The sequence below is a fragment of the Pongo abelii genome, chromosome 2 (genome assembly GCF_028885655.2).
Source record: "Pongo abelii isolate AG06213 chromosome 2, NHGRI_mPonAbe1-v2.0_pri, whole genome shotgun sequence".
NCBI lineage: Eukaryota > Metazoa > Chordata > Mammalia > Primates > Hominidae > Pongo > Pongo abelii.
This window is the reverse complement of record NC_085928.1, coordinates 76,273,540-76,291,875: the sequence shown is the minus strand read 5'-3', so window position 1 is coordinate 76,291,875 and position 18,336 is coordinate 76,273,540. Positions and strand designations below refer to the sequence as shown.

Genomic DNA, 18,336 nt, shown 5'->3' with positions numbered 1-18,336 from the left:
TATAAAGAGGAAGCATCTTCCAGCTCTAAAAAAAAAAAAAAAAAAAAAAAAAAACCAAAGTGGATGCTGTAATGCCCCAATGTAATAATATATTCTGGCAACAGTGATCCAGATGAATCATATTTTTGTGTGTGATCAGTTTTTCTTTCTACATTTTTCATATATGTAAATATTTGTTGTGTATTTTAACTCACGTACTAGGTAAAAGTTGATGTAAATCAGTTTGGGGCTAAGATGTAATAATACTGTTGCCTTTATGGTTTAATTTAATGATGTTGAAAAGCTTTCTAAGTAGTAAAATTGTAGCTCATTTTATTCCTTACCTCTCCCCATCCATAACAGCATGCAATGAGTGACATAAAGGGGCCAGATTAACCCCTGAACTGCAGCCCTAGAACAGCGATGGCCTTGGCATATAAAGTTATTGTGACTGAAGATCCTTTAATCACCATAGTATTTTGACAGAGTGCTGAGTAGTTGCGGCATTAGTAGTAGGAGATTTGACACAGAAACCATTCTTAAAGTCTTAGGGAGCCCAGTTGGCTCTTAAAAACACAACTTGAAATTCCTTTAGTTTCAGTGCCTTATTTTTACCTTTCTTTGAAGTGCCTTTTTGTTCACTGATCTGTTAAAGTGCAATCTTGTTTCTGTTTTTAGCCATCTATTGCTATTACCATAATAAGCCCAGTGTTTCAAACATGTGTATCTTAGAGTATAATTGTTCCTTACTCAAGACTACTCAAGCCATTCCTTCCCTCCCACAAAGATGATACCTGAATTGTGCAGGCATTGGAAGAATGCAAGGGTCATTCTCAACTTTGTTTTCACCTCCATAAAATAAAAACAAACATTTATGACCTCATGCAAACTTTTTGGGTCAGGAATTTGGGAGCAGCTTAGCTGGATGGTTCTGATTCAGGGAATTATAGTCCAGTATCAGCTGGGGCTGCAGTTGCGGAAGGTTTGACTGCGGCTAGAGCACCCACTTTCAAGTTGGCTCAGTCACGTACATGACTGGCAGGCTCATGCCAGGTGTTGACGGGAGGCCTCTCTTCTGTACCTCATGGAGCTCCCTATGGCTGCTTGAGTGTCCTCGTGACGTGGCCTGTGGCTTCCCTCAGCAGATGATCCAGAGAGAAAGCAAGAGGAAGCCACAGTGGCTTGTTGCAGAAGTCACAGTTGTCAGTTCCATAATATTCAATTTATTATAAGCAAGTCATTATTTTCTGCCCCACACTCAAGGGAAGGGAAATAAGTTCCATCTTTTAGAAGGGGGAGTGTCAAAGAATATTTGGACATAATTTCAAACCACCACAATCTGTTCCTCTCCTTTGCTTTCATACTGGGACAAACTGTCGTCAGTTCTTACCTACACAACATAATACGATTCTGGTTGGTCTTCCCTCATCTTCACTGCTCTTCCATTCTTGCACATTTCTAATCCATTCTCCTTGGAGAATCCCAAGTGATCATTTGAAAACACAAATCTATCATATCACCTTTCTTCTTTTTTTTTGTTGTTTTGTTTTGAGACAGGATCTCGCTCTGTCGCCCGGGCTGGAGTGCAGTGGCACGATCTTGGCTCACTGTAACCTACGCCTCCTGGGTTCAAGCAATTCTCATGCTTCAGTATGATGAATTCAAGCAATTCTCATGCCCCAGTAGCTGGGATTACAGACACATGCCATCATGTCCAGCTAATTTTTGTATTTTTTATAGAGACGGGGTTTCACCATGTTGGCCAGGCTGGTCTCAAACTCTTAACCTCAAGTGATCTGCCTGCCTCGCACTTTTCTGCTTGAGTGGCTTACTGTTACACATAGGATAAAATTTAGAGATCTTTTCAAGGCATATAATGTCTTACATGAGTTGGTTCCTGCTGCCTTCTCTAACCTCATCTCATGCAACTCCCTCTGAGCTCAGTATAAATTCTAATCTTCTTTTCCATTACTAAATCATGTCAACCGCTTCCTCACTCAGGGCCTTCATACCTGCGATTTACTCTCTCTTTTGAATGGTCTTTCCCCTTCCTCCTTGCCTGTCTATGCCTGGCTTTATACTGTAGATTTCTGCTTAAATACCTCTCCAGCAGAAAAACTTTTCCTGATAAAACTTAGATAGCACTGTATCATTTGTTTTCTCTTTTCTTAAAAAAAAAAAAAAAAAGCTGTATTGAAGTATAACTGACATGCAATAAACTGTAAAAATTAAGGCATACACTTTGATACATTTTGTCATAGGCATATAACTGTGAAATCATCATCAGTATTCGAAATAATGCATCACTCCAGGAGGTACCTTCGTGGAGGATCCTTGTTATTTTCCAAGTTGAAAACAGTGCCTAGACCATCACAATATTTCTTACAATTTATAATTGCTAATTACTTTCATCTCAGTTTGTAGTAACTCACTTGTGCATCTCACCATCTAGACTGGAGCTCCATTTGAAGAGAAAATGTGTCTGTAGGGTTCATTGCTACATCTCCATGATCACATTGCCCAGATGTTCAATAAATTTTTGAATATATGAATAATTATTTGTATTATAAGCTGATAAAGTCCCTTAAAGAAATACAAGTCAAGTGCTTAGATACTTTTGATGTAGTCTGGCCTTTGAAGAACTAGTAGATTCCTGATTTTTTTAAATTGTAGCCTTCTGAAACTAAGTGAAAAAAAAAAATGAGGTGAATTTTTGAAAGGCCTAAACGAAGAAAAATGAGATCCCAATTTGAATCTCATGTAAGGGAGGTAAAGAAAAGTAAGTGTTGAATGCCAGGTGTAGTAGTCTGCTCTTTATTTGAGTCGAGACTAAGAAGCAATAATTGAAAGGCTATTTTTTTTATTTTTTTTTATTTTTTGAGACAGGGTCTCATTCCAGCCTGGTGAGACCAGGCTGGAGTACAGTAGTGCAATCATAGCTCACTGAAACCTCAAACTCCTGGGCTCAAGGGATCCCCCTCCCTCAGCCTCCCTAGTATGCTGGGACTGCAGGTGCATGCCAACATACCTGGCTAGTTTTTTAAAATTTTTTTGTACAGATGAGGTCTCACTTTTTTTCCCAGGCTCATCTCAAAATCCTGGCCTCAAGCAATCCTCCCTCCCCAGCCTCTGGAAGTGTTGGACTTAGAGGCATGAGCCACTGCGCCCGGCCTTCATTAAAGGTTTTCAGCTTGGCCCTGACTTTTTATTGTCTTGGCTTTGCCTCAGGACAATTAATATGGCACTGATACATAAGAAAACATATGAATATCTTAGAGACCTGTACTTTACCTATCTGCATGATTTATATCATTGCAAATAAGGAAGAAAAGTTAGGAAAAGACAAATATAATTCAAAGTGTTTAAGTTTTCTAAAACTAGAGGATTGGTAATATGGTTTGGTTCTGTGTCCCCACCCAAATCTCATCTTGTAGCTCCCATAATTCCCATATGTTGTGGGATGTACCGGGTAGGAGATGATTGAATCATGGGGATGGGTCTTTCCCGTGCTGTTCTCATGATAGTGAATGGTCTCATGAGATCTGATGGTTTTAAAAATGGGAGTTTCTCTGCACAAACTCTCTCTTTTTGCCTGCTGACATCCATGTAAGACAGGACTTTGCTCCTCCTTTCCTTCCGCCATGATTGTGAGGCCTCCCCAAACACGTAGAACTGTAAGTCCATTAAACCTCTCTCTTTTGTAAATTGCCCCGTCTTGGGCATGTCTTCATCAGCAGTGTGAAAACTGACAAATAGTTAGTTTAACCACTCTCTGGAGTGTTCTATTCATGGGTTGGTAACAAATAAACCATTTATAATTTAAAGTTTTCACAGCCTTAGAAATGCTCACATAGATGTTAGGAAATACTTTTGGTATACAACAAAATAGAACCTTTGTGCACATTTATTTTTGTATTATATTGTACCGAGGGGTTCTAATCAGGTGAAGAGAAAAGCAGTGTCAGAATGGGAAGTCTGAATTTGAATTGGATATGTTTAAGCAAATTGTCTCTTTACCAGCCCTACCTAATTTGAGAATACATAATACTCATTCAGCTTTCCCTGAACTCACATGTTGGATTTTCCCAACTAATTTTAATACACACAGATAAAAAGACCAGGCATTTGGTCTATACATTTTCTGAATGTATGGAAACATCTATTTATGTAACAAGCATAATATTATAGCTGAAGTTGAAATCATTTTTATATTTTGGTAGTTGTTGACTGGCTAATAGCTAATAAGTCAATGTCAGGATAGTGAAATCCCACATGTTTTCAAATATTTAACTCCAATAAATAACATATGTTCATTCAACACCTACTAAATGAATCTACCTCTGTTAATCTTCACAATTATCAGGTAGGTAGATACATTGAGATTATCCCTGCTTAGCAGATGAGAAAACTGATGGTTAGGTACAATTTTCCCATGGTAATGCCACTTACCAGTAGCAGAGTTGCAATTGAAACTTGGATTTGTGGCCTCTGAAATGATCAAGTAATAGTTATTGATTTTTAAGTTCATGTAATGACAAATGTTTGTTTGATCTTGGAATCAGGACTGAATATTTTTGATAGAAAGGAATAGGTCATATTTTGGATGGGCAGATGAAGGTCTTATAAGAATGTTACTGCCACAGCTTATACCTAAACATGTTGAAAATATTTTAGGGAAGAAAATGTATGTGTTGATGGATTTGTATTAGCTGCTTCTGGATTGAATGATTAAAGCCAGTTTTGCCTTTTAGCTAAAAGTATCTGATAAAAAACTAATCATTTGTTATAAAGAAGAGAAGTGGAGGCTATGTCATCATTACCATCACCATCTGAAGTCGTCAAATATATTGCATTTCCTGTGATGTCCCAGTTAGTTCCAAACAGTTATATTTATATAAAATCATATTTTTCAGTAAATATTGCAGCCTTGTAAGAATTACATTATTTTAACATAAATAGGTGTTTTCAGACAGTCTCATTATTTGTGTATTCCAAATATATAGTACCTTGAAGACCTCGACTTATCTGAGAACAGCATGAAAATTTGCCTGCCTGAAAATCTATTGGCATATATTCAAGATACGTTTTACAAGCAGGAGATTATTTTGGGAGCATAATTAATCACTTTGCTTACATAGTTTTTGGCTCTTAGTCTGGCATTTGATTGGAGAGCTACATTTTCTTGGAGTAATGTTGAGCACAGTTTTGGAGAAACTTTTTTTTTGACAATTTGAAATGTTACTGATTAAGATCCCTTGAGGCCAATTCTATACACAAAGTACCTATTTATCCATTGATTCCATGAAAACATAAAAATTCTTTCCATTTAGTAAGTAGATAATTTGGTACAAGATTGTTTGCCCTGGAGTATCTGGTTAACCAGGATATAATAAAATGGATCTTTTTTTTTTTTTTTTTGAGACAGAGTCTTGCTCTGTCAGCCAGGCTGGAGTGCAGTGGCACGATCTCAGCTCACTGCAACCTCCCTCTCCCGGGCTCAAGCAATTTTCCTGCCTCAGCCTCCCGAGTAGCTGGGTTTACAGGCATGTGCCACCATACCCGGCTAATTTTTATATTTTTTTTGGTAGAGACGGGGTTTCACCATGTTGGCCAGGCTGGTCTTGAACTCCTGACCTCAGGTAATCGGCCAGCCTCAGCCTCCCAAAGTGCTGGGATTACAGGCATGAGCCACCGCGCCTGGGCAACAAAATGGATCTTGAAGAGTTCCTTCACATTAGATCAGAAGAAATGTGTATGTGTGTTTGTGTGTGTGTGTCTGTACCTCCTGTAATTGTCATGTGTATATGTTTGCATTTAGAGTAGTTTGTTCTTATTCATTTTCAAAAATAAATAATCAATTTTGCATTATTTCTTGCCTCTGATCCCAATCTATTAGTGGAAACAAGTGATATTCAACCATAATTGGAAAAGTCATCACCTTTTAAAAGAAGTAACATTTATCACATTAGTCACAGTTCCATTTCACACTGGGTATGTGACCAGCCTTGAACCAGGTGAAATATAGAAATACAGAACTTGAGATGTGATGCAAGCTATATATTAGTGGGAATAGTACATCCCTTGATAGTGACACTATTCTATTTGAATGTCTTAAGATTCCATTGGCATGCTTTTATTAGCTCCTTCAAAATGTTGGCTGGTATTACACAATTGACTGAGTATTTCTGATGCATCCTTTCTGTTAATACCAAATGCCAATAAGTTTCATGGTAAAATAATTTGATGTTGGCATTTTAAAGATATTATCCTTAGTTTTCATGCCAGTTAGATCCCATGTGAGTCTGCATGTATTCATAGACTTCTGGAAAAATTCCACAATGTCACATATGCATGGCCTAGAGAAAAGGCTTTATTGGGAAATTTACATATGTCAAGATTTAACAATAAGAAGAGAACCCAGGGGTCCTGTAAACTTCCACATCCCACCTAAAGGTGTGGCAGGGCCTGGCTGCCTTGATCCTGCAGTGTGGCTCTGTGTTCCTGGCAAGGGTCCGTTCTCTCCAGTAGCCTACCTTGTCAATGAAGGATAAGTGGACTCCTTGGCTCCAGGCTCCCAGAGACCCTCAGGCGCTGTGGGATACTAAAGTATCCCTTGTGTGGAGGTGGAAGCCCCTGGTTGTATGATAAGCTGAGCTTGGGTGTAGCCCCTCCTACTGGGAGAAGGTAGGATATCCCTGGCTGTAGTTGTCATATTGTCCAGAGTTCAGAGAGTGAGTATCCAGCGTTATTTTGAGTCAGTCCTGCTCATTTAAACTTACAACAGTAGATCTGCATGATCCCCAAACAGGCAGGTATAACATTTCCTCAAAGTTGGCCACCTGTTAGACAATCTCATCATTTAGTGGAAACCTCACTGTAATCGCCATGAGGATTATTTATCATCATCTGTCGTATGTGGGTGGCACTGCACTGGTACTGGATAAAACAAATGAGGCTGTCATGGTTTTTCTCTTCTAAGAGTTTATTAGATGACATCATTCTCAAAGTCTAAATTTTGTGAATAAAAAATAACACTATAGCATGTGCCTTTACATGAAGGCTTCATTAAAAGCAATGAATGAATACATATGCTTCCACATTAATTTCACTGAATATATTTTTAAGAATCCTGTAGTTTGACTGTAGATAGGATTAAATGTTAAAAATAGACCCTAAACCCATCTTGATTTATGTATTTACTTGGAGAGAAACAGGTGAGGGAAGCATACTGAATCATAACCTAATTCCTACAAACATTGATTTACACACAAATTAATTTACTAAACAAATTATAGTTTATACATTTATACATTAAGCATATTTATCTAATTTTAACATACTAGTAAAATGGACATCGGTTGTCCTCCAAATTCTTTGTGTTTTCATTTAGATAAAGATGATAATGTTGACAATAATCTGAAGCTTTGTAATAGAAATAGCAATCATGTGTTGAATATTTATTCTGGTGGTAGTAAGGAATCAATCCATATATATTTACACATCTATAACCATACACATATGCATACATAGATAATATATATTTATGCACGTTTTGTATTTTTTCATTTAATCTGCACACCATCCCTTAGGAGTAACTTATTTTTATGAATACTTCTCAGATAAATGGAGAATTAGGGAAGTGCAATCATTTGCCCCTGTTCACTCTACTAGTGGAAGCAGGATTTGAATCTAGGCAATTTGACTCTAAAGGTCCATGCTCTTTATCACTATTCAATACTGCAGATGTAAATTATAAGGCCATTCTATCCATGTAATTTTAATACAATAGATGCTATGTGCTGAGTGTTTTTTAAAGATTAAAATTTGAATCTGCAGTAAACTGGCTACTTATCTTATTGTCAACCACATCTTTTTCAGTACTGTGTCCAGGACACAGTTAGATATTAAGTAAAAACATCCCTGGTCATTTTTTTTTAAATTTGAGTTTCTCTGGTTTCTGCACATAGCCCATATAAACTTAGAAACTGGTTATTTGGAGATTTCACTGAATGAAATATCATAAGCTTTGTAGTGGGAAGGGGTTATAAGACCAGGTCACCCAAACTTAGTTTGCAAATGCTGCAGCAGCTACTCTTAGTAGCCACTGTCCTTTCCATAGCATTTCCAAGGCACCTACATTCTTTTGCAGCTACTACTACCCACCACACCTCTTCCTTAGCAGTTCCATAGCCAAGATTTCAGAGATTGTTAATGAAAATTACATTGAGGCCAGTACTTCATTAGAAATTTAATAAGGACTACAACATTGGGTTGCAAAGGAAGGGGTAATGCCTCTTCTACTACAATTTGTAGTGTGTCCTCTAGGTTCAGCATTAACAATTTTTATGAAGTATTAGGAGCTTTTAAGGGCCTTTGGCAGGGAGCACCTTATGCCTCAATGAAGGAGCCTTAAGAAAAGTTAATAAAAATGCTAACGTATTGTGTCTTGACATAAGGCTGCTGAGTCATAATTTTGATGATCTTCAGCATAGAGCTCTAGCAACATGATGCATCTGGTGTCTGTAACCCAGCTGTTCCCCAGGAAAGGTGCAAAATTGAGAATCATCAGCCTGAAGGCATGCATAAAAGACAGCACCTGAGAAGTGGTGCTGTGCACCTATGGAAGAGCCCAGTCAGAGGAGTACAGACTTCAACTGAACCATCCCCCAGTGTAGAGATGCACACACATCAAGGGAGCATAAATGAGAAAACTGGACTTTCTCAAGCCTGGGGTGTTGGATAATGACCTGACAGCGTTCTCAGTAGTCCCATAAAACAGCCTATGTTTGTTCCCATCTAATCGTATGACTAGAATGTAGGGGAGTACTTCTAAAAGTAAACACATTTGAACAATCTATATGTAGGAGGAAGAAAGTACTGTATTAAAATTGTCAGTTTTTCTTCTTATTTTTCCTTACCTAATGAACTTTTTTGCATCTGTCAGTTTCTAACCAGGCAGCTGCTGAAATTTTTATTCATGCCTTGGTTTCCTCAAGAATTGATTTCCGTAATTCTCTTTTGCAGCCTTCCCTTACCGGGCTATTTTGAGGTTGCAGCACACTCTGAATTCAGCAGGTGCTTCAAGCCTGGCAGCATCTTATTGCCTTTCTTCCAACTTCCTTTAGTGACCCCCAGTATCAAACATGATTGCTCCTCCAATTTTAATTTTTACTTGCTGTGGTACCGAACAACCTTGTTAGTCCTATCACTGAGCCCAGTTGGCAATGTTAGGAGGTCTGAGTAGTTCCACACTCCGTAAATTGCAGTGGTATTAGCAAGTACAATTGCATACTCTCAATCATCTTGCCCTTATTATATGAGAAGTCTCTGGTGTATTTTAAGGGAGAAAATGCTTTAGAGAGTAAAGAGGGAAAAAAATCAAAGCAAACTCTCCCTCTCAATATTCTAATCACCAAGGATTGGAATTTTCAAAAACCAATTTCAATTTGATGCTTCAATATAGAATTGAATTTAGGGTGTATGTGAGTGAGTGTGTATTTTTGCACATATTCACATATATATATTTTTAATATGGTACTTGAACGGCAATGAAGCCAGTACTCTTTCCTTGATTTTATGTAGACCACTTTTACATCATAATTCAAAAATATAAGGAAACTTATGTAGCCGTAATAGAAATTCAGTAGAATTAGAAAGTAAAAGCAAAAAAATATAAAGGGCTGCCAGCAGCTAAGGCTTCGCAAATCAGTTCAGTTAGTTGATGTGCTTATTTGTGCATGTAGAGCCATGGTATTTGTACAAATGTCGCTCCAACATATATACATGAAAGGGGTATTAAAGATCCACTCTCTTGGTTTTGTGGCTGAACAAATTGCCTCAAGCTGTTACTAATGGTAATAACTTTTCCTATTTAAAGGGCATTTTCAAATGGGAGAAGATTGTTATTTTTTACTTTTTTAAAAATAATTTCTGATCTAAGGAAAATAAGCTAACATCTATACAACAGAATACATTATTGGTAATAACTGACATATGTTGAGTATTATGTGCTCAACATATATAGCTTGGTGTATATGTTATAGATCATTAAAAATAGCAACACTGTAGGTAAGACTGGGAAAATGTAAGTTGTTTATTTCAGAGATTAGGGGGTAGTTTATTTCAGAGATTAACGTGTATCCACATGTAGGGACCATGGAGTATAGAGTTGGAGGTTTGGCCAAAGCCCTCCTGAGCCACTCCTTGGCAATGTTACTAGTTGTAGGTTCTGTTCTATCACAGTTTTAAGGATGATGAAACTGAGGCTTATAGAATTTAAGTGATTTCTCAAGATCATAGAGCTGGTAAATGGTGAAGATAGAATTTAAAACTAGTATATCTGAATCCAGAATCTGAGCTGTTGACCAACATGTAGCATTGCCATCTCCAATCCTTGGGATTTTTCACAGGGTCTGAATGTGTGGACCTTTTATTCTGATGCCTTTTTCTTCATTTTTTTTGTTTGCTTAAACTAAACCTGCTTTTGAACTATAAAGGTGATGGTGAGTAACAAGCCCCATGTGTGATTTTATTGTACACAGTCAGAAGACAGAAGACACTTAGACAGCCCATCTGCTCAGTGTGGCTTACATCGGTTTCTGTATTACAGCTATCTTTTGTAGAATGATTTGTAGCCTTTATCAAACTTCTCTTGGTTAAAAGTTTGTAATGCCAGAGAATCCCTAGCTAAACAGTCAGAGAAAGTAATTCCTTAGAGGAAATTACATCAGCATTATTCATTATTGCATTAGAGAGTGTATTTTTGTCAATTCTCTAGCAGAGATCAAGTTCCTGAGGGAATTAGATGGAGAAAGAAGCATTGGGTATAAATTGGATGAGGTTTTATGTTGCCTGAAGCTTGAGTTACTTATTAGCAAGAGTCCAAAATATCTTCTTTATTAAAGTTTGGAGCTATCTGTTCCTCAAGTGACAAAAATGTTCAACATTCATTTGGGGATTCTACCCCGACTCTATTTTGGTTTATGGAATTCTTTTTTTTTTGCCAAAACATTCTTTATTTGGTCAATAAAGGGCAGAAGTTTTGGATTCTTAAACATTCAGTATTTTTTTTTTAATTTAGTCCAGTGTTTATTCAAATACCATTTTGCCCCAAACTACTCTCTCCTCTCTTTCTGGGGCTCTAATTATATGATAGTTAGACCTTGGAGGGCAGCTTAGTTTTTTTTTTTTATACTTTATGTTCTAGGGTACATGTGCACAACGTGTAGGTTTGTTACATTTGTATACATGCGCCATGTTATGAGCTGCACCCATTAACTCGTCATTTACATTAGGTATATCTCCTAATGCTATCCCTCCCCGCTCCCCCCACCCCACAACAGGCCCCAGTGTGTGATGTTCCTCACCCTATGTCCAAGTGTTCTCATTGTTCAATTCCCACCTATGAGTGAGAACATGCGGTGTTTGGTTTTCTGTCCTTGCGATAGTTTGCTGAGAATGATGGTTTCCAGCTTCATCCATGTCCCTGCAAAGGACATGAACTCATCATTTTTTTATGGGTGCATAGTATTCCATGGTGTATATGTGCCACATTTTCTTAATCTAGTCTATCATTGATGGACATTTGGGTTGGTTCCAAATCTTTGCTATTGTGAATAGTGCCACAATAAACATATGTGTGCATGTGTCTTTATAGCAGCATGATTTATAATCCTTTGGGTATATACCCAGTAATGGGACGGCTGGGTCAAATGGTATTTCTAGTTCTAGATCCTTGAGGAATCGCCACACTGTCTTCCACAATGGTTGAACTAGTTTACAGTCCCACCAACAGTGTAAAAGTGTTCCTATGTTTCCACATCTTCTCCAGCACCTGTTGTTTCCTGACTTTTTAATGATAGCCATTCTAACTGGTGTGAGATGGTATCTCACTGTGGTTTTGATTTGCATTTCTCTGATGACTGGTGGTGATGAGCATTTTTTCATGTGTCTGTTGGCTGCATAAATGTCATCTTTTGAGAAGTGTCTCTTCATATCCTTTGCCCACTTCTTGATGGGGTTTTTTTTCTCGTAAATTTGTTTGAGTTCTTTGTAGATTCTGGATATTAGCCCTTTGTCAGATGAGTAGATTGCAAAAATTTTCTCCCATTCTGTAGGTTGCCTGTTCACTCTGATGGTAGTTTCTTTTGCTGTGCAGAAGCTCTTGAGTTTAATTAGATCCCGTTTGTCTATTTTGGCTTTTGTTGCCATTGCTTTTGGTGTTTTAGTCATGAAGTCCTTGCCCATGCCTATGTCCTGAATGGTAATGCCTAGGTTTTCTTCTAGCATTCTTATGATTTTAGGTCTGACATTTAAGTCTTTAATCCATCTTGAATTAATTTTTGTATAAGGTGTAAGGAAGAGATCCACTTTCAGCTTTCTACATATGGCTAGCCAGTTTTCCCAGCACCATTTATTAAATAGGGAATCCTTTCCCCATTCCTTGTTTTTGTCAGGTTTGTCAAAGATCAGATGGTTGTAGATGTGTGGTATTATTTGTGAAGGCTCTGTTCTGTTCCATTTGTCTATTTATCTGTTTTGGTACCAGTACCATGCTGTTTTGGTTACTGTAGCCTTGTAGTGTAGTTTGAAGTCAGGTAGCGTGATGCCTCCAGCTTTGTTCTTTTGGCTTAGTATTGCCTTTGCAATGCGGGCTCTTTTTTGGTTCCATATGAACTTTAAAGTAGTTTTTTCCAATTCTGTGAAGAAAGTCAGCATCATCCTGATACCAAAGCCTGGCAGAGACACAACAAAAAAGCAGAATTTTAGGCCAAAATCCCTGATGAACATTGATGCAAAAATCCTCAATAAAATACTGGCAAACTGAATCCAGCAGCACATCAAAAAGCTTATCCACCAAGATCAAGCTGGCTTCATCCCTGGGACGCAAGGCTGGTTCAACATATGCAAATCAATAAACGTAATCCATCGTATAAACAGAACCAACGACAAAAACCACATGATTATCTCAATAGATGCAGAAAAGGCCTTCAACAAAATTCAACAGCCCTTCATGCTAAAAACTCTCAATAAACTAGGTATTGATGGGACGTATCTCAAAATAATAAGAGCTATTTATGACAAACCCATGCTAATATCATACTGAATGGGCAAAAACTGGACGCATTCCCTTTGAAAACTGGCACAAGACAGGGATGCCCTCTCTCACCACTCCTATTCAACATAGAGTTGGAAGTTCTGGCCAGGGCAATCAGGCAGGAGAAAGAAATAAAGGGTATTCAATTAGGAAAAGAGGAAGTCAAATTGTCCCTGTTTGCAGATGACATGATTGTATATTTAGAAAACCCCATTGTCTCAGCCCAAAATCTCTTTAAATTGATAAAGAACTTCTGCTAAGTCTCAGGATACAAAATCAATGTGCAAAAATCACAAGCATTTTTATACACCAATAACAGACAAACAGAGAGCCAAATCATGAGTGAACTCCCATTCACAATTGCTTCGAAGAAAATAAAATACCTAGGAATCCAACTTACAAGGGATGTGAAGGACCTCTTCAAGGAGAACTACAAAGCACTGCTCAACAAAATAAAAGAGGACACAATTGGAAGAACATTCCATGCTCATGGATAGGAAGAATCAATATCATGAAAATGGCCATACTGTCCAAGGTAATTATAGATTCAGTGCCATCCCCATCAAGCTACCAATGGTTTATGGAATTCTTATGAATAGATACCTTCAGTTCAACCAAGGATTACAAGCCTTTTATGTTAATAATACGTGAAGAAGCAGAGAAAACTAAAGTACAAGTTGTCTTCCTTAGCAAGTACATTTGCCCACTGGATATGATTTCTTTTTTTTTTTATTTTCATTTATTATTATTATACTTTAGGTATATCTCCCATTGCTATCCCTCCCCACTCCCCCCACCCCACAAAAGTCCCCAGAGTGTGATGTTCCCCTTCCTGTGTCCATGTGTTCTCATTGTTCACTTCCCACCTATGAGTGAGAATATGCAGTGTTTGGTTTTTTGTTCTTGTGATAATTTACTGAGAATGATAATTTCCAATTTCATCCATGTCCCTACAAAGGACATGAACTCATCATTTTATATGACTGCATAGTATTCCATGGTGTATATGTGCCACATTTTCTTAATCCAGTCTATCATTGTTGGACATTTGGGTTGGTTCCAAGTCTTTGGTATTGTGAATAATGCCACAATAAACATATGTGTGCATGTGTCTTTATAGCAGCATGATTTACAGTCCTTTGGGTATATACCCAGTAATGGGATGGCTGGGTCAAATGGTATTTCTAGTTCTAGATCCCTGAGGAATCCCCACACTGACTTCCACAATGGTTGAACTAGTTTACAGTCCCACCAACAGTGTCAAAGTGTTCCTATTTCTCCACATCCTCTCCAGCACCTGTTGTTTCCTGATTTTTTAATGATTGCCATTCTAACTGGTGTGAGATGGTATCTCATTGTGGTTTTGATTTGCATTTCTCTGATGGCCAGTGATGGTGAGCATTTTTTCATGTGTTTTTTGGCTGCATAAATGTCTTCTTTTGAGAAGTGTCTGTTCATGTCCTTTGCCCACTTTTTGATGGGGTTGTTTGTTTTTTTCTTGTAAATTTGTTGGAGTTCATTGTAGATTCTGGATATTAGCCCTTTGTCAGATGAGTAGGTTGCGAAAATTTTCTCCCATTCTGTAGGTTGCCTGTTCACTCTGATGGTAGTTTCTTTTGCTGTGCAGAAGCTCTTGAGTTTAATTAGATCCCATTTGTCAATTTTGGCTTTTGTTGCCATTGCTTTTGGTGTTTTAGACATGAAGTCTTTGCCCATGCCTATGTCCTGAATGGTAATGCCTAGGTTTTCTTCTAGGGTTTTTATGGTTTTAGGTCTAACATTTAAGTCTTTAATCCATCTTGAACTGATTTTTGTATAAGGTGTAAAGAAGGGATCCAGTTTCAGCTTTCTACATATGGCTAGCCAGTTTTCCCAGCACCATTTATTAAATAGGGAATCCTTTCCCCATTTCTTGTTTTTGTCAGGTTTGTCAAAGATCAGATAGTTGTAGATATGTGGCATTATTTCTGAGGGCTCTGTTCTGTTCCATTGATCTATGGAACCAGTACCATGCTGTTTTTGTTACTGTAGCCTTGTAGTATAGTTTGAAGTCAGGTAGTGTGTTGCCTCCAGCTTTGTTCTTTTGGCTTAGGATTGACTTGGCGATGCGGGCTCTTTTTTGGTTCCATATGAACTTTAAAGTAGTTTTTTCTAATTCTGTGAAGAAAGTCATTGGTAGCTTGATGGGGATGGCATTGAATCTGTAAATTACCTTGGGCAGTATGGCCATTTTCATGATATTGATTCTTCCTACCCATGAGCATGGAATGTTCTTCCATTTGTTTGTATCCTCTTTTATTTCCTTGAGCAGTGGTTTGTAGTTCTCCTTGAAGAGGTCCTTCACGTCCCTTGTAAGTTGGATTCCTAGGTATTTTATTCTCTTTGAAGCAATTGTGAATAGGAGTTCACTCATGATTTGGCTTTCTGTTTGTCTGTTGTTGGTGTATAAGAATGCTTGTGATTTTTGTACATTGATTTTGTATCCTGAGACTTTGCTGAAGTTGCTTATCAGCTTAAGGAGATTTTGGGCTGAGACAATGGGGTTTTCTAGATATACCATCATGTCATCTGCAAACAGGGACAATTTGACTTCCTCTTTTCCTAATTGAATACCCATTATTTCCTTCTCTTGCCTAATTGCCCTGGCCAGAACTTCCAACACTATGTTGAATAGGAGTGGTGAGAGAGGGCATCCCTGTCTTTTGCCAGTTTTTGAATGTGCTTTCTTAAGTCTCAGCTTTGAGAAAAAGCAAGGCTTAAGTAAGTGGGGTTCGAGTGAGCAGATGTTAGAGTATTTCCTATTGTATTATGGCAACTGAATGAACTGTTTGAAAGTTTAACTCTCAGGGTGGCTTAGGTGGCTTAGTAAATACAATTATGAGAAGAAATGTTTTCTTCACTTACTTGACTGTAATTTGTTGTTCAGATATATTTTGAAATTGTTGAGTATTTTCTCATTTTTCTGTGCCTCTCTATTTTCTGCCAAAAAAAAATTGTCAGAGAATGTTGTTTTTTACAGTTAGGATGGAACAAAGTTGCAGCTACTCTATGTGATTAGGGAATGATGTTTTAGTTGAATTAAATAATAAATGATTTTTCCCATATGCCAAACATGGAAGACTAATGAGATTTGAAATGCAGTGTATTTCTTGATATTTGAAATATACAACATGAAATTGTATCTTTGATTCAGAAGGTACTTTAGGATTTCCTAGTGTGGGAAAATCATTAGAAATTGTCAGTCTCTTGTAACATTATGGAAGTGCTGGTTTATCGATATTTTTCTGTGGTGAGAGAAGCAGATAATCAAATCTTTATAGAAACAAAATCCTACAGAAAATAATGCTGGCAGTCTGCTGATTAAAGTGTCTGAATAAAATGGATTAGGTAAATAAAAAGAGTGAGCATATAAGTAGAAGAAATTGTAGTTTCTAAATATTAAATTCAGAAAGTTTTGATTAATGACTTACGTTTCATGTCATATGGCTTAAAGATTTTTTGCCTTATTTCTTATCCTTGAAAACAAAGTGAAGTGCATATGAGAGCTCCAATGGAATAAAAACAGCCCATTATGGACTGGTCTATTACTTCTTCAACAAAGCTCTATCTACTGTCATGGGGCAGCTTAGTATGATAGAAAGAAAACAGATGTGTGTTTCAGCTCTTCTACTTAATAGCTTTGTGAATCAGCCAGGATATACAACATGGTTTATTGTGCTAAAGTAGAAACCCTTTCTGAAATTTCTCTGGCACAGTACTGCACGTGTGTATGTTTGACTCACAGCGCATTATCCAAGGTGAATTGGCAGAGGGCCTCTGCCCACGGGTCATTCAGAGACCTGGGCTGATGGAGGCTTTCTGTCAATGCCTGCTTCAAACACCGTCGAGAGTGGAAAGGGAAATGTGGCAAATCATACAGGCTCTTAACATTTCTACTTGGAAGTGAGACGTAATTTCTGTCACATTTCATCTGCCAGAGTAAGACACATAGTCAAAGAAAAAGAAAGTAGGATTCTACCATATATCCAGAGAGATATCGCTAATGACAACCACACCACGTGTTTTTGTATAAATCTCTTAGTGTGTCTGAGCTTCATTATTCTAATCTGTTATTTTTTTTAAAAGTGGACGATTTCCCTGACTTGATGCCTCTTCCTGTGACCCTCCTCTGAACTTTTGTGTATCCTAGTCACCGAGGAAAGATGTTTTTTCATTTATTCAGCAAATAATTTTCAGCTCCTTCTATGTAAGGTACCAGCACCAGCTAGGCTTTGGAGACGTTGCAGAAAGCAAAAATAGGTAAGGCTGATCTCCCAGGTCTTATGTTCAGTTGGATTGACAATCAGCAAAATAGATACATATCTATGTAATATTTCAGCTGGTAAAAAGTGCTAAGAGGAAGAATAAAGTAGGACAGATTTGTTTCAAGGAAAATTTAAGAAAAGGGGGGAAATAATATATGAATATCAGTAGGTGAAGCTTTCTAGATGATAGAAGAGGAAATGCAGAGCCCTAAGCAGGATTCTACTAGGCATTTTTTAAACTACTTTACTGAGGTATGAGTTACATATAAAAAGCTGTACATATTTAAGAGATACAACTTGATGTGTCTAGAGATAAGAATACACCCATGAAACCATCATCACAATCAATGCCATAAACTTATTCATCACCTCCATAAGTTTTCTCCTGCCCCCTTGTTGTTGTTTTTATTTTGTTTTGATTTCCTTTTATATTAAGGGCCAAAAAAGGAAATATAAGATCTACCCTCTTAGTACCTTTTTAAGTAAATAGTACAGTATTGTTAATCATATGCCCTATATTGTAGGGGAGATCCCAGAACTTATTAATATTTTGCATAACTGTTCTGCTAGGCTTTTTAAACATTTATTTAGAGACAGAATCTTACTCTGTCACCCAGGCTAGAGTTCAGTAGTGTCATCATAGTTCACGGCAGCCTCGAACTGCTGAGCTCAAGTGATCCTTCCGCCTCAGCTCCCAAGTGCTAGGACTCCAGGCATGCAAACCATGCCTGTCTAATATTTTATTTTCTTAGGGACAAGTTCTTGCTATGTTGACGAGGCTGGTTTTGAACTCCTGGTCTAAAGTGTTCCAGAGTTGGGATTACAGGCATGAGCCACCATGCCCAGCTCTCTGCTAAGCATTTTGAGACACAGAGAGACCAGGATATCTGGAGTGCAGTGAGTGAGGATAGTGTTAGGAGGTGGGAGAAGGGATCAGAGAGAAGGCAACATGTCAGA

General features: G+C 37.7%; 1 protein-coding gene across 4 annotated transcripts in view; it reads left to right on the top strand.

Moving 5' to 3' along the window:
- The window catches only part of CNTN4 (contactin 4), a 992,918-nt gene that overhangs the window by 505,510 nt on the left and 469,072 nt on the right, over positions 1-18,336 (top strand). The gene's annotated exons all lie outside the window — the stretch shown is intronic.